The sequence below is a fragment of the Macaca mulatta genome, chromosome 6 (assembly GCF_049350105.2).
Source record: "Macaca mulatta isolate MMU2019108-1 chromosome 6, T2T-MMU8v2.0, whole genome shotgun sequence".
In the NCBI taxonomy this organism is placed as follows: Eukaryota; Metazoa; Chordata; class Mammalia; order Primates; family Cercopithecidae; genus Macaca; species Macaca mulatta.
Window position 1 is genome coordinate 117,617,200 of NC_133411.1, and position 26,417 is coordinate 117,643,616.

General features: G+C 38.9%; 1 protein-coding gene across 10 annotated transcripts in view; it reads left to right on the plus strand.

Moving 5' to 3' along the window:
- The window catches only part of FER (FER tyrosine kinase), a 445,427-nt gene that overhangs the window by 14,480 nt on the left and 404,530 nt on the right, over window positions 1–26,417 (plus strand). For all 10 annotated transcript variants that reach the window (XR_013418480.1, XR_013418479.1, XR_013418478.1 and 7 more), the window contains one exon: window positions 6,149–6,293. The gene's annotated coding sequence lies outside the window, so the exon portion shown is untranslated. The remainder of the gene's footprint in view (window positions 1–6,148; window positions 6,294–26,417) is intronic.

The following is a 26,417-nucleotide window of genomic DNA, read 5'->3' on the forward strand; positions in this document are numbered from 1 at the left end:
AAAAGCTCAAGTCCTTAAAATGAGCTATAGTTTCATGGTCCTGCTTTCCTTACTTCATGCAGGATGTTTCTCCGAACTAGTTCTTCTCTGAACTATAGTTTAAAATGGGCCATGGTTTTGTGGTTCTGTTCTCCCTCCCTCATGCGGGATCTTTTTACTATTTTCTCCACCATTCACTGCACACAGGCCTCCTTGTTTTTCCTTAGATAGATATTTTATACTTTCTGTTCTGTCTGCTTAGAATACTCTTCTTCCAGATAGCGGTTCCTTCAGCTAACCATATGACTAACTTCCTTATCTCCTTCAGGTCTTTGGTAAATGTTACTTATCTGTAAAGTCTTTAATCACTCAACATATATTTGAAATCTACTACTTCATACTTACCTTTTTCTGCTTTAAAAAATAGTGCTTATTACTACGTAACGCTATTTTATTTACTTATTTTGTATTTTGTTTGTTTCCTGTCTCTAGAATACAGCCTCCATGAGGGCAAGAATTTTTACCTGTTGTATAGGAAAACTCATGGCACACAGATAGCATAGTAGGCTTTCAGCAAATATTTGTTGAATGAATTAATACATAAGAAAAAAAAGTGTGTTGCCTCATGTAACCATTAACTCTGAAACTCTGAAGGGACTGAGAATACCCTGTTTGCAAACAAGCCAGTTACCTTGCCATACTTTTATATACGTACATTAATAGAAGAGCCCTGGGTCAGAGACTCGGGGGGTTTATTACAGCAAAAGCAGTGGCCAGAGAAATATCTTCGTGCTGATTCTCCCTGCCCCATCTCTGTGACAAAGCAATGTGATGAGGGCTAGATGTTTACCTACACATGCAGCAGATTTGCATCACAGGAGAGGAGCCTTGCAATGAGGAGACTCCAAGCTTGTGTAGGGTGTTGGCACATCTGCCATCCTCCCCTGCAGAGCAAGAAAGATTACTCATTAAGCACATCTCTTCCAGAGGAGAGGGAGAAGGTATCTTTAGGTTTCTTACCCTAGAATATAAGTAAATGTTTCCAGGGAGGGGAAGGAGAGGGCTTAACTTCTCCAAAGCTCTTTGGAGTTTTCTATCTTTAGGGAGATGCTATCTCTAGCTTCCAAGACTGTCTGTTATGCAAATACCCATTGTAGTACATTTTGGTCAGAAGATTCTGTGCAGGAGAATGAGAAGTGCAGAGTGAATTGTTTCCCAGCAGTAATTCTGAATTCCAGCAGCTGTATCTGTTTACATCTGAACTCAGATTTAGGGAGAAAATATTTTCAGACATTTCTCCATTTCTCTTCTCTTGGTTCTTTGATTGGGTTGCTTGATTGTCTAGTAGGTACTTATCATCATCTTTCAGTTTAGCAACCTTGGCTGAAAGATAACTTTCCTTCCTGATTCGCTTCTGCAGAAATGTTGGGATTCAGTATTATCTGTCCAATTTGGGTAACATACCTATTCCTGAACTACTGCTTGCGAGAAGGAGTATGCTGATTTCCCAGACCTGGGTTATGTTCCTACCCCAGAAACATTAGAGTGCTGGTGATCAGTGCCACCCAAACCACGTGGATTGATGATAAGAGAAGGAAAGTTTGGGAAAAGAAAATTAAGATGCTGCTGCCAACAGAAGGGGAGATAGATGCTTCAGAGTAAAAAAACAACATAGGTCTATTACTGACATGCACATGCAACTCACAGTCATTTTTAAAAATAGAATCTTATTGTATATGGGTGTAACTACTTCATCTGTTTTTCACCTACCACATATCATGAACAAGAAATTTTCTTTGAAAACAATTTTATTTTATTTTTAAATTTTATTTTATTATTTATTTATTTATTTTTGAGACGAAGTTTCATTCTTGTTGCCCAGGCTGGAGTGCAGTGGTGCCATCTTGGCTCATTGCAACCTCCACCTCCCAGGTTCAAGTGATTCTCCTGCCTCAGCCTCCCAAGTAGCTGGGATTACAGGCATGTGCCAGCACGCCTGGCTAATTTTGTATTTTTAGTAGACATGGGGTTTCTCCATGTTGGTCGGGTTGGTCTTGAACTCCCAACCTCAGGTGATCCACCCGCCTTGACCTCCCAAAATGCTGGGATTACAGGCATGAGCCACTGTACCCGGTTGTGAAAACATAATTTTGAGTGGTTGTAAAATTATACTTAAATTCATTGTTTAAAATAGATACTTAGTTTATCAGAATTGGATTTTGAAAAATTAAGGGGATATTTATTAGAGAAGTGGGGAGAGTAGAGATGGGAAAGAGTAGAGCCAGGACCAGGGTAAGGCAAGAGAGTTGCCTAGGACACAAAATATGAGACATAATCACTTTTAGGGTCATGCAACTGCAGGGTGGCACTTGCATGATCCTGAGAGTATCTTCTTAAATTTTGCACCCCAGGTATTTCTCTTGCATCACCCTAGTCCCATTTGTGAAGAGAAGCGTATTTCAGGGAATAGGAACTACGTTTTGGCTATGTATGTGAGTTAGAGATGAAAGTATGTGTAATTGAGGAAGTTGGTGGGGAAGATTAAGGTGCATTAGAAAGCAGTCGTTGCGCGTTTTCAACTGTTATGTATGGAAACCTTTGCTGAGTCTGGTAAGCATGATAATACCTTTGAAGTAACACAAGGAATATAATTTTTTTGATTCATAGGTTTATAGTGGTTTGAATTTTAAAAGTTCCATTTAGTGGCTGGGCATGGTGGCTCACGCCTGTAATCCCAGCACTTTGGGAGGCTGAGGCAGGTGGATCACGAGGTCAGGAGATTGAGACCATCCTGGCTAACACGGTGAAACCCCATCTCTACTACAAATACAAAAAATTAGCTGGGTGTGGTGGTGGGCACCTGTAGTCCCAGCTACTCAGGAGGCTGAGGCAGGAGAATGGCATGAACTCGGGAGGTGGAGCTTGCAGTGAGCCGAGATGGTGCCACTGCACTCCAGCCTGGGCGACAGAGGAAGACCCTGTCTCAAAAAAAAAAAAAAAAAGTTCCATTTAGAGATGCCACCAAAAACGGTTGTTACTTTTAACCCAAATCTTTTCACTATCAAAGAAAAATGCTTTTTGTTTCATTGAAAAATAAAAATTATAGAAAAGACTGAGTTGGCGATTGAGACATAATACATGGGTCCTTTGACTAGCTTGCTTGCTTTTCTCTCTCTTTTTTTTTTTCTTGACAGGGCATTGCTGTCTTACCCAGGCTTGAATACAGTGGTGTGATCACAACTTGTTGCAGCCTTGACCTCCTAGGCTTAAGGGATCCTTCTGCCTCAACCTCCTGAGTAGCTAGGACTACAGTTGCCTAGCTTTCCTGAGCAAGATACTTGACACTGCTCAATATTGGGCCTGAAATCTCAGTTGAATAGTTGTCTTTCTTGAACTTAGGTCTGTGGAAACCATTTCCATAGCAAAGTGAGAGACCAGAACAGGGAATCCTAAATAATGCAACTATCTTTGCTGATAGAAAAGAGAGTTAAAAAATTTTTAATATTAATTGGATAATCCAGTAATTTTTGGCTTTGTCTTTGGAGTGTAATTGGATACATATAGAATGTGTTTTGTTCCTCAGAAAGCTGTGTGAGTAATACTGTTTACTGAACTATACCCTGGGGGTTTAATTAAAGATGATATATTGAAAGCTGCATAAAAGTGAAGTCATGACTGAATTTTTTCTTTTTTTTTGAGGCAGGGTCTCACTCTGTTATCTGGGCTGGAGTGCAGTGGCACAGTCATTGTTCACTGCAGCCTCCAATTCCTGGACTCAGGTGATCCTCCCACCTTAACCTCTCAAGTAGCAGGGACTACAGGCACATGCCACCACGCCTGGCTAATTTATGTATTTTTTTGTAGAGATGGGCTCTCACTATGTTGTCCAGGAGGGTTTGGAACTCCTGGACTCAAGCGATCCTCCTGCCTTGGCCTCCCAAAGTGCTGACGTTACTGGCATGAGCCACCTCATCTGGCCATCATTAAAATTTTTATATTTAAAAATAATTTCGTTGGCTGGGCGCGGTGGCTCAAGCCTGTAATCCCAGCACTTTGGGAGGCCGAGACAGGTGGATCACGAGGTCAGGAGATCGAGACCATCCTGGTGAACATGGTGAAACCCCGTCTCTACTAAAAAATACAAAAAACTAGCCGGGCGAGGTGGCGGGCGCCTGTAGTCCCAGCTACTCGGGAGGCTGAGGCAGGAGAATGGCGTGAACCCGGGAGGCGGAGCTTGCAGTGAGCTGAGATCCGGCCACTGCAACTCCAGCCCGGGAGACAGAGCGAGACTCCGTCTCAAAAAAAAAAAAAAAAATTTCGTCATGAATTTTATCGTTTTATATAACAACTCTTGTTGAAGCCTTACTTTACACCAAAGTGAACAAATCAGAGGAAACCATAACTCATTTTGGAATTTCACTCATTTGGTAGTCACTTGTTTGCTGGCTACTGTGTTCCAAGTACTGTGCAAGTGGCTATGTTAAGATAGAAATCCCTGTCTCAATCATGTCACAGTTTTATGGAAGACGAGAAATGTATTAACACTTTAATTACATGTAGTTAGATTTCCAACCAATTCTAGCTTTAGGAGCTTTGCTATATCTAGAAGGGAATAACATGCTTTCCTAGGGGTGAAGGCATCCTTTGGAAATGGTTAAAAGATTAGAAAAGTAGACTTGGAGAATATGTCTGACATACTGTGTTTGGTCTGTTTCCTGAGCAGAAGGAAAGAAAGAATCTTGTTGGTAACATTTATGGAATGTCATCTGATTCATGTGAAAGTCAAGGCAATAGGGGAAATGATAGGAAACAGAGTAGGCAAACAAAAAAGAAGAGTTGGAAGAAGGAGGGAGCTTATGATAAACCAGGAAGTTGAGATTAAAAATAGTATGGCACAGGCAAAAAGCGAGATACTGTAACAGGGGTATAAACTGTATATATTGACATCAGTGATAAAGGAGAGAGCTAGTGACCAAAAAGCCTCTTAGAAGAGTTTACAGTTTTCAAGGACTGAAGGGAGAACAGCCAATTCAAGGATCATACTTTGGCATACTAAAACATATGAGGCAGAGGCCAGGCGCAGTGGCCCATGCCTATAATCCCAGCATTTTGGGAGGCCGAGGCGGGTGGATCACCTGAGGTCAGGAGTTCGAGACCAGCCTGACCAACATGGTGAAACCCTGTCTGTACTAAAAATGCAAAAATCAGCTGGGCGTGGTGGCACATGCCTGTAATCCCAGATACTCAGGAGGCTGAGGCACGAGAATCACTTGAACCCAGGAGGTGGAGGCTGAGTGAGTTGAGATCATGCCATAGCACTCCAGCCTGGGCGACAGAGTGAGACTTCATCTCAAACAAACAAACAAACAAGCAAATAAATAAATAAATATGAGGCATATTTATGAGGCAGAGAAATATGAGGCAGAGAAAGTATGTGTTTGCTGGGGGAATCCTTCCCAGACCTTCCCCAGCCTTTGAAAAAGTTTTTCTTGTGTACTTAATTACTATGTTAGGCTGTAGTAATATTTTAACAAGCATAATCACTGGCTGCTTCTGATGCCTTTCAAACTTTTTCGGTTTTTGAGACAAAGTCTTGCTCTGTCACCCAAGCTGAAGTGCAGTGGCCTGATCATGGCTCACTGCAGCCTCATCTCCTGGGCTCAAGCAATCTTCCCACCTCATCTTCCCAAATAGCGGAGATTACAGGTGTGTGCCACCATGCCTGACTAAATTTTTAACTTTTTTAGAGACTAGGTTTCATTATGTTGCCCAGGCTGGCCTCGAACTCCTGGACTCAGGCCATCCTCCTGCTTTGACCTTCCATAGTGTTGGGATTACAGGTGTGAGCCACTGTGCCTGGTGTGTTTCAAATTTGAAGTTAGTTTTATGATGTAAAAATGGAGAAAAACATGACTTACCTCTTGAAAACTGAGGGAATAGGTTGGAGGAGAAGGTAAAAATACATTACTCCTTCGGAAAGTTAGAGAAAGTTAGAGGGAGTAAACAGTGGAAGATAAGTCAGGTAAGTGTAGCATTCTTATTTTTAACATAGCAATTGTCATAAGCTGTCGCAGTTAATTTCCAGGAATAGCCAAGTATACTGAAAGTGTGTATTTTTATCTCTTTCTCCGTAGTGAACAGTTCTGACTCCTTGAATTTCTTCTTGCAGCTCATGGTTTTTGGCTAGACCTGTGATCATTTTCGCTGGACTTCACTGCACGCTTTCTCAGTATCTCCTTCGTCCCTAATGTGTGACACCTCATCATGGACATGCTACTTTAGCTAAGGCATGGCCAGCAATGAACAGCAGTAAGGTAGGATTACTTTATTCTTCTTGATAAGACACTAAAACAGTTTTTATTTTGGGTCTCTGAAATTGTGACTTGTCTTGATTTTGTAGTATTCTTATGTTAGATTATTCTCCTGTCTATGTGGGCTATTATCGTTTTATATTCATGTTTATTTATCTTTTGCTTGTCATCTATCCCAGTTATTTGATCTCATTTGTGACATAATTATTTTTCTCAACTAACACTTATAATTAGCAGAATCCCAATCTGTATCTCCTCCTCAACCTGTGCGCCCATGAGTCCTAGTTTTTTAACCACTTGACACCAAACTGAGCATATCACATTTTTCTTCTCAAATACTTGCACTTTGTTCTACATTTCTGTATTTCCATTAATAGCGTTATTAATCTCATTGTCTAATATAATCGTATATTCGTTGACTATTTCATTAATTAATTTGAGGTACATTGATATTCTAAGTATCATATGGTGTGCTGCTTCTGAGCATATAATGATGACTATGCTGGATGTTCCATCCTTATTTCCATCCTTATATTCTGAGGGAGGGGACAGGTTAAAAATAAATTGACAAAACAATTATAATACAATTTTTTTTTTTTTTGAGACAGAGTCTGGCTCTGTCACCCAGGGGAGTGCAGTGGCACCATCTCAGCTCACTGCAACCTCCGCCTCCTGGGTTCAAGTGATTCTCCTGCCTCAGCCTCCCAATAGCTGGGATTACAGGTGCTCACCACCACGCCTGGCTAATTTTTGTATTTTTTTAGTAGAGACGGGGTTTCGCCATGTTGGCCAGGCTGTTCTCAAACTCCTGACCTCAGATGATCTTCCCGTCTCGGCCTCAGATGATCTTCCTGCCTCGGCCTCAGATGATCTTCCTGCCTCGGCCTCCTAAAGTGCTGGGATTACAGGCGTGAGCCACTGTGCCTGGCCTTGTAATACAATTTTTTAAGGAAAGCAGAAAAACAGATAATATGGAGATGAGGAGGTAGAATCTACTTTAGATAGGGTCATATAAGACTCCTCTGAGGGGCTGATATTTAAGATGAGACCTATTCTATGAGAAGGAGCTATTTAAAGAGTGAGTATTGTGTGTGTGTTAGGGCAGGGGAAGGGAGTTGTTTTTGATTGGAAGAGCATTCTCATTAGAAGGAATACTGTGTGCAGAGACCCTGAATGAGGAAGGAGCTTGGTGAATTTGAGGAAGCAAAGAATACCAGTGCGGTTGACATAGTGAAAGAGGCAGATTTGAGTAGGAAGAGATTATAGAACTATTTAGGGCTTCGGAGGGTTTGGCCCGGGGTTTGCATCTTACATCATTTTAACTACTGTGTGAGACAGGGACTGGTTGAAATGAAAGTGAAAGCTAGCTTTAAGGAGCTGAGGTAAGATAGTGGTGGCCTGCATGATGGGGTTGTAGCAATAAGGGAGAGATGGATGAATTTGAGATGCATTTTCATTTTTTTTTTTTTTTTTGAGACAGAACTCATAGGACTTCTATATTGTTTGGGCATGGAAAGAGGGAGAACATACTCAAGGATGACATCAAGAATTTTGGTTTTTGAGCAGCTGATTAGAAACTGGTATCATGTACAGAAACCTTTTAGAAAACTATCTTTCCTGTTAACTGATACATTGCTTATTTTACCAAAAGGCAATTAACTGTAGTGCTAGAAATAACATTAGTGCTGGAAATAAAGCATCTAGCAAATTTGTAATATATACTAGTTAATACTTTATTTTGCTTTTTTCCCACTAATAATTATTATTAGTATTATTATTTTTTGAGGTGGGGTTTCGCTCTTGTTGCCCAGGTTGGAGTGCAATGGCACAATCTCGGCTCACGGCAACCTCTGCCTCCCTGAGTTCAAGTGATTCTCTTGCCTCAGTCTCCCGAGTAGCTGGGATTACAGGCATGTGCCACCACGCCCGGCTGATTTTGTATTAGTAGAGATGGGGTTTCTCCACGTTGGTCAGGCTGGTCTCGAACTCCCGGCCTCAGGTGATCCTCCCGCTTTGGCCTTTCAAAGTGCTGGGATTACAGACGTGAGCCACTACGCCTGGCCTTGTATGATTTTTAATTAATTGTGAGTTAAATTTTATCTGACTTCATAGTCTTTCTGGAAGTGACAATAATTGGTCTATACTTTTATACTGAGTTTTAAGTCTACTCTCCCTTGCATTCTTTTAAAACAGATAATTCTTTTAAGGTTTTTGGCCAGTCTGAAATCTTCCCAGACTGTTAATTCAAAGTTCTAATATGTAATTTTATTGTTATTTTATTTTGAAGATTTCCTTTTTTCTTTCTTTGCGGGACAGAGTCTCGCTGTACTGCCCAGACTGGAGTGCAGTTGCACAATCACAACTCATTGCAGCCTGGAAACGGAGACAGAGTTTTGTTATGTTGCCCAGGCTGGTCTCCTGAGCACAAGCCATCCTCCCACCTCAGCCTCCCAAAGTGTTGGGATTACAGCTGGGAGCTACAGTGCCTGGCCTATTTGGAGATTTTCAAGCATCCCACCCTTAGATGTATGTCATACTAACCTCACTTGAAAGCATCTAGCTTGTCTAAATTCCTAGGAGGTTCATTTATTATCTTTTTGGTTTTACAGCTTCATCAGAGGATATTTATATTCAGCTTCTTAGGATTGATATTTTAGGTGCAAAGTAAAATGGAATAAACCTTAAAATAAATCTATGTATTATTTGTTTCTTCTAAATTCGTCAGTAGTCCTATCTTTCACCTTTTTCTCTGAAAAAAATTTTTTTTATTTTTTTTGAGATGGAGTCTCACTCTGTCACCTAGGCTGGAATGCAGTGACATGATCTCAGCTCACTGCAACCTCTGCCTCCCGGGTTCAAGCAATTCTCTGCCTCAGCCTCCTGAGTAGCTGGGATTACAGGCACCCACCACAATGCCCGGCTAATTTTTGTGTTTTTAGTAGAGACAGAGTTTCACCATGTTGACCATGCTGGTCTTGAACTCCTGACCTTGTAATCCACCTGCCTTGGCCTCCCAAAGTGCTGGGATTACAGGCTTGAGCCACTGTGCTCGGCTCCTCTGAAGAATTTTTAAGATGTTTTCTCGAAAAAGAGTTAGTAGTTGTCTGTGCTCTCTATAAAAGGCATTTGGTTATCTGTTTTAACTATTTTATTTTTATCCGTACAACAGTTCTATTTTTTCTACTTTGCATACGGTTATCTTTTGAGTTTTAGAGCTGAGAGGTAGTAGTAGAATTTTAGTAGTAGTAGGATTTTATAACTGAAAAATGCCTTGGAGATTTTTCTACTTCCTTCTCCTTTAGCTGGGACCTAGAGAGGTTCTGTGACCTGCCCAAGATCATGTAGCTGGCTGTCATGATTCTTGAGGCTAGTGCTGATTTCACTCATCATGCTTCAAACTGGCCTCCTCTCATGCTTTCTGTATTTCTCTCATTTCAACATTTATTGAAAATGTTCAGTGCCACATCAAAATTGAGCATATAGGACAATGAACACCTCTGTTACCTTTAACCTGGACTTACCGTTAACATTTTGCCACGTTTTCTTTCTTTACGTGTTCATATATTTAAAAAATCATTTGAAACAATAGTAAAGACATCATGATAACTTAAAGCTTTTAGCGTGCAGATCCTAAGGACATGGATAATTTCCTACATAATCAGAGCACTAGTATCATATATAAGAAAATAACCATAACATTAAGAATATATTTGTCTTTTTGTTCATTTTGGCTGCTATGACAAGATACCTGAGACTGGGTAATTTATAAACAACAGAAATTTATTTCCCATAGTTATGGAGTCTAGGAAGTCCAACATCAAGACGCCAGCAGGTTTAGTGTCTGGAGAAGGCCTGTTCTTCATAGATGGTGCCTTTTTGGTGACCTCATATGACAGGAGGGATGGAACTGCGAAGGGGAAATGCAGCTCTCTGCAGCCTCTTTTATAGGGCATCATTCTATCTATGAGTGCAGATCATTCATGGCCTAGTCATCTCCTGAGGACCCCTACTCTTAATACTGTCACCTTAGGGGGTTAAGTTGAATTTTGGAGGGACACATATATTCAAGTCATAGTAGTGTTTAATGCAGTGGTTCATTTTAAGATCTCCCCTGTTTTGCCTAATATACATATTAGGCATTAACCTTGTAGTATAGTTTGAAGTCAGGTAGCGTGATGCCTCCAGCTTTGTTCTTTCGGCTTAGGATTGTCTTGGCAATGTGGGCTTTTCTTTGGTTCCATATGAATTTATATATATATTTATATTTGCTGTTGTTGTTGTTGCTGTAGGATTCAAGCAGGTTTCATGGATTGCATTTGCTTCTTATGCCTCTTTATTCTTTTTTATTTTCAAACAGCTGCTTGCTTTTTCTTTCATGATCTGTATTTTCTTTTAAGAGAGAAAATTTGTATGTACTTAACATCTCTTCTGAGAATTGCCTGGTTTCTTAGAATACTGTTCATCCAAAATTTATTTGCAGTTTGCCTTTTTGTTTAAATTCTGAGATAGCTGGAGGCAACATTGTCATTTCCAAGCTTTTTTTTCCCCAAAACATAATTTCAACTTTAAATATACATGATATCAGCTGCGGTTTTTACATTTGGTTGCATTAAGTTAAAGATAAGAAAACTGGGAGATGTATGTTGGACTTGATCTGCTGGCACTAGTCAGCAATTGAAATTCAAGGAGTTCCTCCTCCACCCTCCATTGCCTATACTCACCTTCTAACCAGGAATTCTATCTAGGAATATGTATCTATTAATAGTAGTTTTGGACATTATAAAGCAGTAGCAGTCTAGTCTTTCAAAAATGCATACTTTCAAATCAGAAGTAGATTAAAATGCAAACGATGTGTAAGCAAGTACACAGAGACACTCAGACCTAAGTACAATAAGAAAAGATTTAATTAAATACCTTCGCTCTGGTACTTGTGTAGAACTGTCACTCAGTGAGTGTTGTCTTTTACCTTCTTTTTTTTTTTTTTTTGATTTCAAGTATTTCCTTGGTTCTCCCTTATTATTATTTTTTATTATACTTTTAAGTTCTAGGGTACATGTGCACAACCTGCAGGTTTGTTACATATGTATACATTTGCCGTGTTGATGTGCTGCACCCATAAACTTGTCATTTACATTAGGTTTGTCTCCTAATGCTATCCCTCCCCGTGCCCCCCACCCCATGTCCGGCCCTGATGTGTGATGTTCCCCTTCCTGTGTCCAAGTGTTCTCATTGTTCAATTCCCACCTATGAGTGAGAACATGCAGTGTTTGGTTTTTTGTCCTTGTGATAGTTGGCTGAAAATGATGGTTTCTAGCTTCATCCATGTCCCTACAAAGGACATGAACTCATCCATTTTTTTGTTGTTGTTGTTGTTGAGACGGAGTCTCGCTCTGTCGCCCAGGCTGGAGTGCAGTGGCGCGATCTCTGCTCACTGCAAGCTCCGCCTCCCGGGTTCACACCATTCTCCTGCCTCAACCTCCCGAGTAGCTGGGACTACAGGCACCCGCCACCACACCTGGCTAATTTTTTGTATTTTTTAGTAGAGACGGGGTTTCACTGTGTTAGCCAGGATAGTCTCGATCTCCTGACCTTGTGATCCACCCGCTTCGGCCTCCCAAAGTGCTGGGATTACAGGCGTGAGACACTGCGCCTGGCAGAACTCATCCATTTTTATGGCTGCATAGTATTCCATGGCGTATATGTGTCACATTTTCTTAATTCATTCTATCATTGATGGGCATTTGGGTTGGTTCCCAGTCTTTGCTATTGTGAATAGTGCCACAATAAACATATGTGTGCATGTGTCTTTATAGCAGCATGATTTATAATCCTTTGGGTATATACCCAGTAATGGGATGGCTAGGTCAAATGGTATTTCTAGATCTAGATCCTTGAGGAATCGCTACACTGTCTTCCACAATGGTTGAACTAGTTTACAATCCCACCAGCAGTGTAAAAGTGTTCCTATTTCTCCACATCCTCTCCAGCATCTGTTGTTTCCTGACTTTTTACTGATCGCCATTCTAACTGGTGTGAGATGGTATCTGATTGTGGTTTTGATTTGCATTTCTCTGATGGCCAGTGATGATGAGCATGTTTTCATGTGTCTGTTGGCTGCATAAATGTCTTCTTTGACAAGTGTCTGTTTATATCATTCTCCCACTTTTTGATGGGGTTTTTTCTTGTAAATTTGTTTGAGTTATTTGTGGATTCTGGATATTAGCCCTTTGTCAGATGAGTAGATTGCAAAAATTTTTTCCCATTCTGTCGGTTGCCTGTTCACTCTGCTGGTAGTTTCTTTTGCTGTGCAGAAGGTCTTTAGTTTAATTAGATCTAATTTGTCAATTTTGGCTTTTGTTGCCATTGCTGTTGGTGTTTTAGACATGAAGTCCTTGCCCATGCCTGTGTCCTGAATGGTATTGCCTAGGTTTTCTTCTAGGATTTTTATGGTTTTAGGTCTAATATTTAAGTCTTTAATCTATCTTGAATTAATTTTTGTATAAAGTGTAAGGAAGAGATACAGTTTCAGCTTTCTACATATGGCTAGCCAGTTTTCCCAGCACCATTTATTAAATAGGGAATCCTTTCCCCATTTCTTGTTTTTGTCAGGTTTGTCAAAGATCAGATGGTGGTAGATGTGTGATGTTATTTCTGCGGGTTCTGTTCTGTTCCATTGGTCTATATCTCTGTTTTGGTACCAGTATCATGCTGTTTTGGTTACTGTAGCCTTGTAGTGTAGTTTGAAGTCAGGTAGTGTGATGCCTCCAGCTTTGTTCTTTCGGCTTAGGATTGTCTTGGCAATGTGGGCTCTTCTTTGGTTCCATATGAACTTTACAGTAATTTTTTCCAATTCTGTGAAGAAAGTCATTGGTAGCTTGATGGGGATGGCATTGAATCTATAAATTACCTTGGGCAGTATGACCATTTTCACGATGTTGATTCTTCCTATCCATGAGCATGGAATGTTCTTCCATTTGTTTATGTCCTATTTCATTGAGCAGTGGTTTGTAGTTCTCTTTGAAGAGGTCCTTCACATCCCTTGTAAGTTGGATTCCTAGGTATTTTATTCTCTTTGAAGCTATTGTGAATGGGAGTTCACTCATGATTTGGATCTCTGTTTGTCTGTTATTGGTGTATAAGAATGCTTGTGATTTTTGCACATTGATTTTGTATCCTGAGACTGCTGAAGTTGCTTATCAGCTGAAGGAGATTTTGGGCTGAGATGATGGGGTTTCCTAAATATACAATCATGTCATCTGCAAACAGGGACAATTTGACTTCCTCTTTTCCTAGTTGAATACCTTTTATTTCTTTCTCCTGCTTGATTGCCCTGCCCGGAACTTCCAACTCTATATGGAATAAGAGGTGAGAGAGGGCATCCCTGTCTTGTGCCAGTTTTCAAAGGGAGTGCTTGCAGTTTTTGCCCATTCAGTATGATATTGGCTGTCGGTTTGTCATAGATAGCTCTTAGTATTTTGAGATACGTGCCGTCAATAGCGAATTTATCGAGAGTTTTTAGCATGAAGGGCTGTTGAATTTTGTCAAAGGCCTTTTTTGCATCTATTGAGATAATCATGTGGTTTTTATCTTTGGTTCTGTTTATATGCTGGATTACGTTTATTGATTTGCATATGTTGAACCAGCCTTGCATCCCAGGGATGAAGCCCACTTGATCATGGTGGATAAGCTTTTTGATGTGCTGCTGGATTCCGTTTGCCATTATTTTATTGAGGATTTTTGCATCGATGTTCATCAGGGATATTGGTCTAAAATTCTCTTTTTTTTATTGTGTCTCTGCCAGGCTTTGGTATCAGGATGATGTTGGCCTCATAAAATGAGTTTGGGAGGATTCTCTCTTTTTCTATTGATTGGAATAATTTCAGAAGGAATGGTACCAGCTCCTCCTTGTACCTCTGGTAGAATTCAGCTGTGAATCCGTCTGTTCCTGTACTTTTTTTGGTTGGTAGGCTATGAATTGTTGCCTCAATTTCAGAGTCTGCTATTGGTCTATTCAGGGATTCAACTTCTTCCTGGTTTAGTCTTGGGTGGGTGTATGTGTCCAGGAATTTATCCATTTCTTCTAGATTTTCTAGTTTATTTGCGTAGAGGTGTTTATAGTATTCTGTGATGGTAGTTTGTAATTCTGTGGGATTGGTGGTGATATCCCCTTTATCATTTTTTTATTGTGTCTATTGAATTCTTCTCTGTTTTGTTTTTTATTAGTCTTGCTAGCGGTCTATCAATTTTGTTGATCATTTCAAAAAACCAGCTCCTAGTTTCATGGATTTTTTGAAGGGATTTTCGTGTCTCTATCTCCTTCATTTCTGCTCTGATCTTAGTTAGTTATTGCCATCTGCTAGCTTTTGAATGTCTTTGCTCTTGCTTCTCTAGTTCTTTTAATTGTGATGTTAGGGTGTCAATTTTAGATCTTTCCAGCTTTCTCTTGTGGGCATTTAGTGCTATAAATTTCCCTCTACACACTGCTTTAAATGTGTCCCAGAGATTCTGGTATGTTGTATCTTTGACCCTCAGCTGCAGGTCTGTTGGAGTTTGCTGGAGGTCCACTCCAGACCCTGTTTGCCTGGGTATCAGCAGCAGAGGCTGCAGAAGAGCGAATATTGCTGAACAGCAAATGTTGCTGCCTGATGGTTCCTCTGGAAGCTTCGTCTCAGGGGGGTACCCGGCCCTGTGAGGTGTCGGTCTGCCCCTACTGGGAGGTGCCTCCCAGTTAGGCTACTCGGGGTCAGTGGAGGCAGTCTGTTCGTTCTCAGATCTCAAACTCCGTGCTGGGAGAACCACTACTCTCTTCAAAGCTGTCAGATAGGGACATTTAAGTCTGTAGAGATTTCTGCTGCCTTTTGTTGGACTATACCCTACCCCTAGAGGTGGAGTCTACAGAGGCAGGCAGGCCTCCTTGAGCTGCGGTGGGCTCCACCCATTTCGAGCTTCCAGGCCGCTTTGTGTACCTACTCAAGCCTCAGCCATGGCGGGTGCCCCTCCCCCAGCCTCGCTGCCACCTAGCAGTGGGATCTCAGACTGCTGTGCTAGCAATGAGCAAGGCTCCATGGGCGTGGGACCCTTCAAGCCAGGCACAGGATATAATATCCTGGTGTGTTTGCTAAGATCGTTGGACAAGTGTAGTAGTAGGGTGGGAGTGACCCAATTTTCCAGGGGCAATCTATCACAGTTTCCCTTGGCTAGGAAAGGGAATACCCTGACCCTTGCGCTTTGTGGGTGAGGCGATGCCTTGCCCTGCTTTGGCTCATGCTCGGTGGGCTGCACCCTCTGTCCTGCACCCTCCGGCCGACAAGCCACAGTGAGATGAACCTGGTTTCTCACTTGGAAATGCAGAAATCACCCGTCTTCTGCGTCGCTCACGGTAGGAGCTGTAGACTGGAGCTGTTCCTGTTCAGCCATCTTGGAACCCCGCGGCTTGTTTTACCTTCTTTCCTTGCTTTTGCGTTTTATAGATTTGGTAGGTTTTCTTTGAGAAGTGTATATGAAATTTGGAACAAGTGTAGCTTTTTTAGGAGGAGGTAGGGGTAACTTTTAAGTAGGATATTTACTTTTATTTATTAAGTTTTTCCTTAACTGTTATAAACTCACGATTAAATGTGCAGGATGTGCAGGTTTATTATATAGATAAACATGTACCCTAGTGGTTTGCTGCACAGATCATCCCATCACCTACGTATTAAGCCCAGCATTCATTAGCTATTCTTCCTGATGCTCTCCCTTTCCCGGCACCCCTGCTGTCCCATAGGCCCCAGTGGGTATTATTCCCCGCCCTGTGTACATGTGTTCTCATTGTTCAGCTCCCACTTATAAGTAAGAATATGCGGTATTTGGTTTTCTGTTCCAACGTTACTTTGCTGAGAATTATGGCTTCCAACTCCATCCATGTCCTTTCAAAGGACATAATCTCATTCCTTTTTATGACTGCATAGTATTCCATGGTGTGTATGTACACATTTTCTTTATCCATTCCATCGTTCATGGCCATTTAGGTTAATTCCATGTCTTTGCTATTGTGATAGTGAGGCAGTGAACATACGCATGCATGTATCTTTATAATAGAATGATTTATATTTCATTGGGTATATACCCAGTAATGGGATTGCTGGGTCAAATGGTATTTCTTTCTCTAGGTCTTTGAGGACGCCACACTGTCTTCCACAATGGTTGAACTAATTTACACTACCACCAACAATATAAAAGCATTCATTTTTCTCCACAACCTCACCAGCATCTGTTGGTTTTTGACTTTTAATAATAGCCATTCTGAGTGGTGTGAGATAGTATCTCATTGTGGTTTTTGTTTGTTTGTTTGTTTTGCTTTAAGTTCTGGGACACATGTGCAGAACTTTCAGGTTTATTACATAGGTATGTGTGTGCCACAGTGGTTTGCTGCACCTATTGACCCATCCTCTAAGTTCCCTCCCCTCACCTCCTCACCCCACAACAGGCCCTGGTGTGTTGTTCCCCTCCCTGTGTCCATGTGTTCTGATTTTTCACCTCCCACTTATGAGTGAGAACATGTGATGTTTGGTTTTCTGTTCCCGTGTTAGTTTGCCGAAGATGATGGCTTACAACTTCATCCATGTCCCTGCAAAAGATATGATCTCATTCCTTTTTATGGCTGCATAGTATTTCACGGTGTTTATCTACCACATTTTCTTTATCCAGTCTATCATTGATGGGCCCTTGAGTTGGTTCTGTGACTCTGCTATTTTAAATAGTGCTGCAATAAACATATGTGTGTGTGTGTCTTTATAGTAGAATGATTTATGTTCTTTGGCTGTAGACCCGATAATGGGATTGCTGGGTCAAATCGTATTTCTGGTTCTAGATCCTTGAGGAATCGCCATACTGTCTTCCACAATGGTTGAAGTAATTTACATTCTCATCAACAGTGTGAAAGCATTCCTATTTCTCCACAACCTCGCCAGCATCTATTTTTTCTTGACTTTTTGATAATCATCATTCTGACTGGCATAAGAGGGTATCTCATTGTGGTTTTGATTTGCATTTCTTTAACAATCAGTGGAGCTTTTTTTCATGTTTGTTGGCTACATAAATGTCTTTTTTTGAGATGTGTCGGTTCATATCCTTTGCCCACTTTTAAATGGAGTTGTTTTTTTCTTGTAAATTTGTTTTAGTTCCTTGTTAATTTGGATATTAGACCTTTGTCAGATGGGTAGATTGCAAAAATTTTCTCCCATTCTGTAGGTTGCCTATTCACTCTGATGATCGTTTCTTTTGCTGTGCAGAAGCTCTTTAGTTTAACTAGATCCCATGTATCAATTTTGGCTTTTGTTGCAATTGCTTTTGGCATTTTCTTCATGAAGTCTTTGCTCATGCCTATGTCCTGAATGATTTTGTTTAGGTTTTCTTCTAAAATTTTTAAGGGTTTTGGTTTTAAGTCTTTAATCTATCTGTGTTAATTTTTGTATAAGGTGTAAGGAAGTGGTCCAGTTTCAGTTTTCTGTATATGGCTAGCCAGTTTTCCCAGCACTGTTTATTGAATAGTAGATCCTTTCCCTATTGCTTGTTTTTGTCAGGTTTGTCAAGGATCAGTTGGTTGTAGATGTGTAGTGTTATTTCTGAGGTCCCTGTCCTGTTCCATTTGCCTGTATGTCTGTTTTGGTACCAGTACTATGAATGAATTTTGAATGAATTAATTGTATCCTCATTACCTGTGAACTTGTCTAGTTATTTTTACTACACTGCAAATTGTTTGAAGGCAGTAATCTAGATTTCATTTATCTTTGTATACTTTACAATTATCTTTCACATGATTCCCTAATAAATGCTTGTTGATTTATATCAAAACCTTAAAGAAAACATTTCTGTTAATAATTCTGCTCTCCTTAAATAATTTTAAATATAAGTACTTCAAATGTAGTTTAAAAATAAAAATATAATAGTTGATTTAAAAGCAAACATGTTGTTCATTTGTTTATAGACTTTCAAAGTTTTTATTAATTGTTTTCTCTCAGTGGGAGATCATCATCCGTTAATGTTGTTCCAATAGGCTGGCCAGTCAGGTGCTGTTTCACTTGTATGTAACTTTTATCTTAAACTAAGTTAGAACCAACCCTTTCAAATAAAGAAAGCATAGGAGAAGTTTTAAATATTATGTCCATAGGTAGTGAAGGTCAGCGTATATTAATTGGTAATGAATGATCTTGTTTTGGTAGCTAAGCTTTGGTGACTGTTCCTTTCTGCGTTTAAGTGCTTCTGAAAAAAGACCTCACTTTGTATTCATGTGAAGTCAGTTTTTTGGTTTGTACTTGCATGCTTAGTGGCTTTTTGTGACTTTGTTTCTGTTTTGCTGTGGCAGCTTAATATTCTATTCAAACACAGTCACTTTATTTGTGACTTATAACTGTCAGTATTGAAGCATGTAAAAGGTAGGAAATACCTTATGATAATTCATCTTGTACTTTAACTGATTATTTTATAGTCTTTATTACTATACACACATATTCTAATAATATAACTTGAACCATAAACTAATTTTGATAGATTTTTATTAGCCAAGGATTATAAATTCAAGCTGTATTGAATTTCCTTGTAGTTCATAAGACTATATGTTGGGGGAAGAATGAAGGATTTCCTATTTCTATTACATAGTATTTATTCATGTATTTCTGATTTTTATAAATTAGCATACTTCCAGTAGTATAGTTGAATCTCCATATCAATGTTAAAATAAAGGAAATAAATGAATATTTTCAACCATAAAACATAATCCTGTTAAAAAATAAATTGCCCTCACAATTTAGGCAATTTATTACAAATTACAAAAAAGCAAATATTTAAAACTAATTAAATTTCATGTTATGTAAAAACAATATTTCCATCTTTGTACTTGGACAATGTAAAAGTTGCCAGTTGTGGAGGCAAAAGTTGAAAAACAGGAGACATTTTATACAGATACTTGCATATACCCTTATATTCATAAGAAATACTGTGGGAATGCTATTATCCTTCCAAGGAAACTAGTTATCTGTTTTACATTTTGCTATTTAATAACTTGCATTTCTATTTAAAGACTATGTATTTATAGATTTACGTAAATTAAACTTCTGATTTTAGAAAATAGCAATTTTAATGGTTTTTAAAAAAAGTTTTAAATCACTATTTATGTGAATGGAAAACTCAACATGTAAGCACTCACTTAATCCTAAATACCAAATTAAATAACATTAAATAAGATAGATTTAAATAAATCTAAATAGTCGATATTTTAGTAGGATTTTTACTAGTTTTACTTTCTAAAAATATACTTTTTAAAAGTAGATACTGTTGCTAATAACATGCATGCACTTTTGTATAATATTCTGTTTCTGCCTGATTTATACTTACTATCCAGGAAATTATAGAACTATTGTTTAAAAATCTCATTTTATTGACCTCTTCATGCTGGGTATATTGGCCTATGCCTGTAATCCCAGCACTTTGGGAGGCTAAGGTGGGAGGATTGCTTGAGGCCAGGAGTTGGAGACCAGCCTGGGATTGTTGTTGTTGTTGTTGTTGTTTTAACTGGTGAATTTGGAAAGATCTTTATAGTTCTAAATTGTAGTTCTTTGTCAGATATATGGCTTGCAGATGTGGCTTGCAGATATGGCTTGCAGGTATTTGCTCCCAATCTGTAGCTGGTCTTACTCTTATTTTTATTTTTATATAATAGAATTTTTTTAGGACAGTTTTAAGTTCACAGCAAAATTTGGAGGAAGGTATAGGTTTCTCACATACTTCCACCCCTTACACATCCTCTATTAGTAATATTTCTCACCAGAGTGGTATATTCGTTTACAATTGATGAACCTACACTGATATGCCATTATTCCCCAAAGACTATAGTTTACATTAGGATTCACTCGGCGTTGTACATTTTATGGGTTTGAAAAAATATACAGTGACATGTATCCACCATTATAGCATCATAGAGGGTAATTTCTCTGTCCTAAAAATCCTCTGTGCTCCAACTATTCATTTCTCTCTTCCCTCTAAACCCTGGCAATCACTGATCTTTTTACTGTTGTATTAGTCCCTTTTCACACTGCTGATAAAGACATACCCGAGACTGGGAATTTTACAAAAGAAAGAGGTTTATTGGACTTATAGTTCTACACGACTGGGGAGGCCTCACAATCATGGTGGAAGGCAAAGAGGAGCAAGTCACATCTTACGTGGATGGCAGCAGGCAAAGAGAGAACTTGTGTAGAGAAACTCCCGTTTTTAAAACCATCAGATCTCGTGAGACCCATTCACTATCACGAGAATAGCAAGGGAAAGACCCACCCCCATGATTCAGTCATCTCCCACAGGGTCCCTCCCACAACACGTGGGAATTCTGGGAGCTACAAGATGAGATTTGGGTGGGGAAACAGAACCAAATCATATCAACTGTCTTCAGAGTAAGGCTTTTTTCAGAATGTCATATAGTTATAATCGTGCCATATGTAGCCTTTTCTGATAGACTTCCTTTATTTAGCAAGGTGCATTTAAATTTCTACATGTCTTTTCATGGTTTGATAGTTCAGTTCTTTTTAGTGCTGAATAATATTCCATTTTTTGTATTTACCACAGTTCATCTATTCACCTATTGAAAGACATCTTGATTGCTTCCAAGTTTTGGCAATTATAAATAAATCCGCTGTAAACATTGATGTTCAACGTTCAGATTTTTGTGTGGATATAAAATTTCAACCCTTTCCATACCAAGGACTTATGGGGCATTTAATTTAATCATAGTTAATATGATTGCATTTTGTATGGTAAGAGTACGTTTAGTTTTGTGAGAAACTGCCAAACTGTCTTCCAAAGTGTCCAAACTGTCTTCCAAAATGGCTATACCATTTTGCATTCTTACTAGCAATAAATGAGAGTTCCTGTTGCTTGACGTCCTCACCAGCATTAACAGTGTCCCGGATTTTGGCTGTTCTGATAAATGTGAGGTGGTATCTCAATATTGTTTTAATGTGCATTTCCTGGAAGTCATGTGATGTGGAGCATCTTTTCATATGCTTATCTTCTGTCCGTGTATTTTTTTTTTTTTTTTCCAGACAGAGTCTCGCTCTATCTTCGCCCAGGCTGGAGTGCAGTGGTGGGATCTCGGCTCACTGTAAACTCCGTCTTCCAGGTTCATGCCATTCTCCTGCCTCAGCCTCCCAAGTAGCTGAGATTACAGGCACACACCACCATGCCTGGTTAATTTTTCTATTTTTTTTCCAGTAGAGATGGGGTTTCACTATGTTGGTCAGGCTGGTCTTGAACTCCTGACCTCGTGATCCGCCGCCTCAGCATCCCAAAGTGCTGGGATTATAGACGTGAGCCACTGCGCCCGGCTAAGTCCATGTATATTCTTTGGTGAGTTGTCTGTTAAGGTCTGTGGCCCATTTTTAAATTGGGTTGTTTTCTTATTATTCTTTGTATATTTTGGATAACAGTCCTTTATTGGAGATATCTGTTATAAATATATTTTACCAGTTTGTGGGCTGTCTTTTCATTGTCTTGACAGTGTGTTTCAAAGAGCAGAAAATGTAATTTTAATGAAGTTCAGCTTATTCTTTCCTTCATGGATTATGCCTTTGTTGTTAAATCTCAAAAGTCATACTCAAACTCAAGGGAATCTAAATTTTCTCCATGTTGTCCTCTAGGAGTTTTACTTTTGCATTTTACATTTGAGTTAATTTTTGTGAAGTGTGTAAGATCTGTGTCTAGGCTCTTTTTTTTTTTGTTTTGCAAGTGGATGTCCAATTGTTCTAGCACTGTTATGTTGAAAAGACTATCTTTTCTTGGTTGTATTGCTTTCTTTATCAAAGAACAGTTGACTGCATTTTTTGTTGGTCTATTTCTGTACTCTGTTCTCTTCTATTGATCTATTGTCTGTTCTTTTGCTCATACCACACTTGCCTTGATTACTGTAACTTTATTGTAAGTCTTGAAATTGGGCAGTGTCAGTCCTCCAACTTGATTCTTCTCCTTTAATGCTGTGTTGGCTATTCTGGGTCTTTTGCCAGAATCTATTTATTGATATCCACAAAATAACTTGATAAGATTTTGATTGGGATTAAATTGAATCTGTAAATGAAATTGGGAAGAATTGACATTTTCACAATATTGACTCTTCTTGTCCATGCACATGGAGTATCTCTTCATTTATTTAGTTCTTTGATTTCTTTAATCAGAAATGTGTTTTTCTTGTGTTCATCTTGAACACATTTTGTTAGATTTATATGTAAATGTAAGTATGTCATTTTGGAGGCTACAAATATAAATGGTATTGTGTTTTTACTTTCAAATTGTACTTATTCATTGCTGGTATATAGGAAAGCAATTGACTTTTGTGTATTAGCCTTGAAGCCTGCCATTGCTGTAATTGCTTATTAGTTCAAGGAGTTCTTTGGGTCAATTCTTTCAAGTTTTCTACACAGACAATCTTGTCATCTGTGAACAAACACAGTTTTATTTTATTTTTCCCGATCAGTACACTTTTAATGTCTCCTTCCTATCTTATTGCATTAGTAGGACTTCCAGTAAGATGTTGAGAAGGAGAGGTGACAGGGGACAGCCTTGCCTTGATTTTAGTAGGATCAAAATAATAAAATACTAATTACCACCTCCATCCTTTGTACCATTGCTGTTATTTATTTCACTTATAGATAAACATACATAAGCATATATCTATATACACACACGAGCATACATAATCGAATATATTGTTGCTGCTATTTTGAACAAATGCTTATGTGTTAGATCAATTGAGAGTAAGAAAAACAAGTGTTCTTTAAATCCTACCTTCACTTACTCATCTCCAGTGCTTTTCTTTATATAGATGTCAGTTTCTGACCTCTATCATTTTTCTTCCCCCTGAAGAACTTTTCTTTTGGACATTTCTTGCAAGTTGGGTCTACTGGCAACAAATTCCCTCAATTTTTATATTTGAGAAACTATTTCTCTTTCACTTTTGAAGGATAATTCTGCAAGATACATAATTCTAGGTTGGTGTGTTTTGTTTTTAAATTTTTACTTTTTATGTTAAGATTTTAAATAATTCACTTCACTCCCTTCTTATATAGTTTTGGAGGTAACGTCAATGTAATTATTCTCTTTGCTTTTTGATAGGTAATGTCTTTTTTCCACTGGCGGCTTTCAGGATTTTTTCTTTATCTTTTATTTTCTGTAGTTTGAATTGTGATATGCCTAGATGTAGTTTTTTTGTTGTTGTTGTTTGTTTGTTTTTTAATCATTATCCTGCTTGGAGTTTTCTGAGCTTTTTAGATTGATTGTTTAGTACTTGACATTGATTTGGTGAAATTGTCATTTATTGTTGTTTCAAATATTTTTTCCGTTCCTTTCTCTCATTCTTCTTTTGGCATTCCCATTACATGTATGTTACACCTTTTATAGTTATCCCACAGTTTTTGTGTATTCTGCTCTGTATTTTTTCAGTCTTTTTTCTGTTTGCTTTGTAGTTTTTTTTAGGTATCTATTGGGATATCCTCTAGATTTCCTCAGCTGTGTCCAGTCTACTAGACTGAGCCTATCAACTTAATTGAACCCAACGTAGGCATTCTTCATTTCTGCTACAGTGTTTTTGATCTCTAGTGTTTCTTTTTGGTTCTGTCTTATAATTTCCATTTCTCTGCTTACATTGCCTCTCTGTTCTTTTATGCAGTCTATTTTATCCATTAGAACCCTTAGCATATTAATTATAGTTGTTTTTAGTAATCGATCTGATAATTCTCACATCATTTGCCATGTCTGAGTCTGGTTCTTATACTAGCTCTCTTTCTTCAGACTGTTTTTTTATTTGTTTGAGATGGAGTCTCACTCTGTCACCCAGGCTGGAGTGCAGTGGTGTGATCTTGGCATACAGCAACCTCTGCTTCCTGGGTTCAAGCGATTGTCCTGCCTCAGCCTCCCAAGTAGCTGGGATTACAGGTGCCTCCTACCACGCCTGGCCAATTTTTGTATTTTTAGTAGAGATGGCGTTTCACCATGTTGGCCAGGCTGGTCTTGAACTCCTGACCTCAGGTGATCCACCTGCCTTGGCCTCCCAAAGTGCTGGGATTATAGGCATGAGCCACCATGCCCAGCCTAGACTGTGTTTTTTTGCCTTTTAGTATGCCATATAAATTTTTCTGGATAGCTGAAGCTGATGTCTTGGGTAAAAGGAGCTGCTTTGTAAATAGGCCTTTAGTAATGTGGCAGTAAGGTATTGGGCGATAGGAAGCATTCTACAGTCCAATGATTAGATCTCAGTCCTTTAATGAGTCTCTGTGTTTCTGGGTGTGACTTTCACGGATGTTTGTTAAAACTATCCCCTGCCTCCCAAGGTAAGACAGCATGGCTAGTATGGGCTGCAATTGGTATTTCCTGTTTCCCTTCCTATAAGTTAGTTAGGCTCTGATAAAACCCCAGCAGGCTCTGACTAAATAGTTTCTCCTGAGGGAAAGACCTTATTAAGAACAGAATGTTCTAGCTTATTTAAAAATGATTTTGCTTCCCCCCACCCCGTCAGAAGTAGTAGGTTTTTTTATTTTTATTTTTTATTTTTTATTTTTTTTTTTACCTCCACCCTGTAATACATACTGTGAGAACCATATTGATTTACTGGAGGTGAAATTAGTAAGAGTATGAAGGCTCTTCTATGACTGAGTCCCCCTGACATTTTTAAGTTTCCCACTTGTTGGCACTGAGCCTTCAGCAGTTTGTCAATTACTGTTCAGTTTTTCCTACCCTGCACTGGTTCCTGCTGAGTTTTCTGCTTCAGTATCATGGGATTCTTTGCAGTCACCTGTTTCTCCAATTTGTGGGGCAGGGGTTTGCCATGTGACTTCATTTCTCTTACTGATCTGAGAAGAGTTGTAGATTTTTCAGTTTGTTTAGCTTTTCTTGTTGGGAGGTTGGCTTAGTGACTTCCAAGTATTTTTTTTCTTTTTTGTTTTTTTTTTTTTTTAGAGATGAGCTCTTGCTATGTTGCCCAAGCTGGACTTGAACTCCTGGCCTTAAGTGATCCTCCCCCCTCAACCTCCTGCATAGACCAATTTTCTTACATGCCCACTAGAAGCCAGAAGTTGCAACTTGTTTTCATCTTGTTCACATGAGCAAAATATTTTACTTTTGATGAGGTCTATTTTATTCATTTTTTTCATTTTTGGATTGTGGTTTTGGTGTCAAATCTAAGAACTCTGCCTAGCTTTAGATCTTAAAGATTTCCTCCTGTATTTTTTTTCTCTAAATGTTAGCAGCTTTAAGCAGCTTTATGTTTACATTTAAGTCCATAATCTTTCTTTTGAGTTAAATTTTTGGTTTCTTTTTATTTTTTTGGTAGAGATGGGGTTGCGCTTTGTTGCCCAGGCTGATCTTGAACTCCTGGGCTCAAGCAATATGCCTGCTTTGGCCTCCCAAAGTGCTGGGGTTACAGGTGTGAGCCACTGTGCCAGGGCTGAGTTAAATTTTGTAACAGTTGTCAGTCAAGGTTCTTTTTTCTTTTATGCCAATAGATGCCTAATTGCCCCTGTACTGTTTGTTGAAAAGGCTATTCTTCTATTGGATTACTATTAGCCCTTTGTCAAAAATCAGTTGAACATATTTGTGTTGGTTATTTCTGGATTCTCTGTTTCATTGATCTGTTGTCTGTCTTCGACTAATAGCACACTGTCTTGATTTCTGTAGCTATACAGCAGGCTGGACCATATTTCTTTGAATTATCTTTCAGTCTGGCTCTCTTTCTCTTCTCCTTGCACTCTGATGATACAAATGTTGGATCTTTTGTTGTTGTCCCACAGGTCTGTGAGGCTTTCTTAATTTTTTCTGTCTATTTTTTTCTGGGTTGTTTGGATTGGGTGAATTCTGTTGTTCTGTCCATAAGCTCATTGATTGTATCCTGTGTCATCTTCACTCTGCTACTGAGCCTATCTAGCTTGTCTTTTGTTATTGCATTTCTTAGTTACATAATTTTCATTTGGTTGCTTTTATAACTATTTCCTTGCTTAGATCTTCTATTTTTACATTTGTTTTAAGATAATTTATAAATGATTGTCGAAGCGTTTTTATGATGGTTGTTTTACAATTCTTGTCAGATAATTTCAACAGCTGATTCATCTAGGT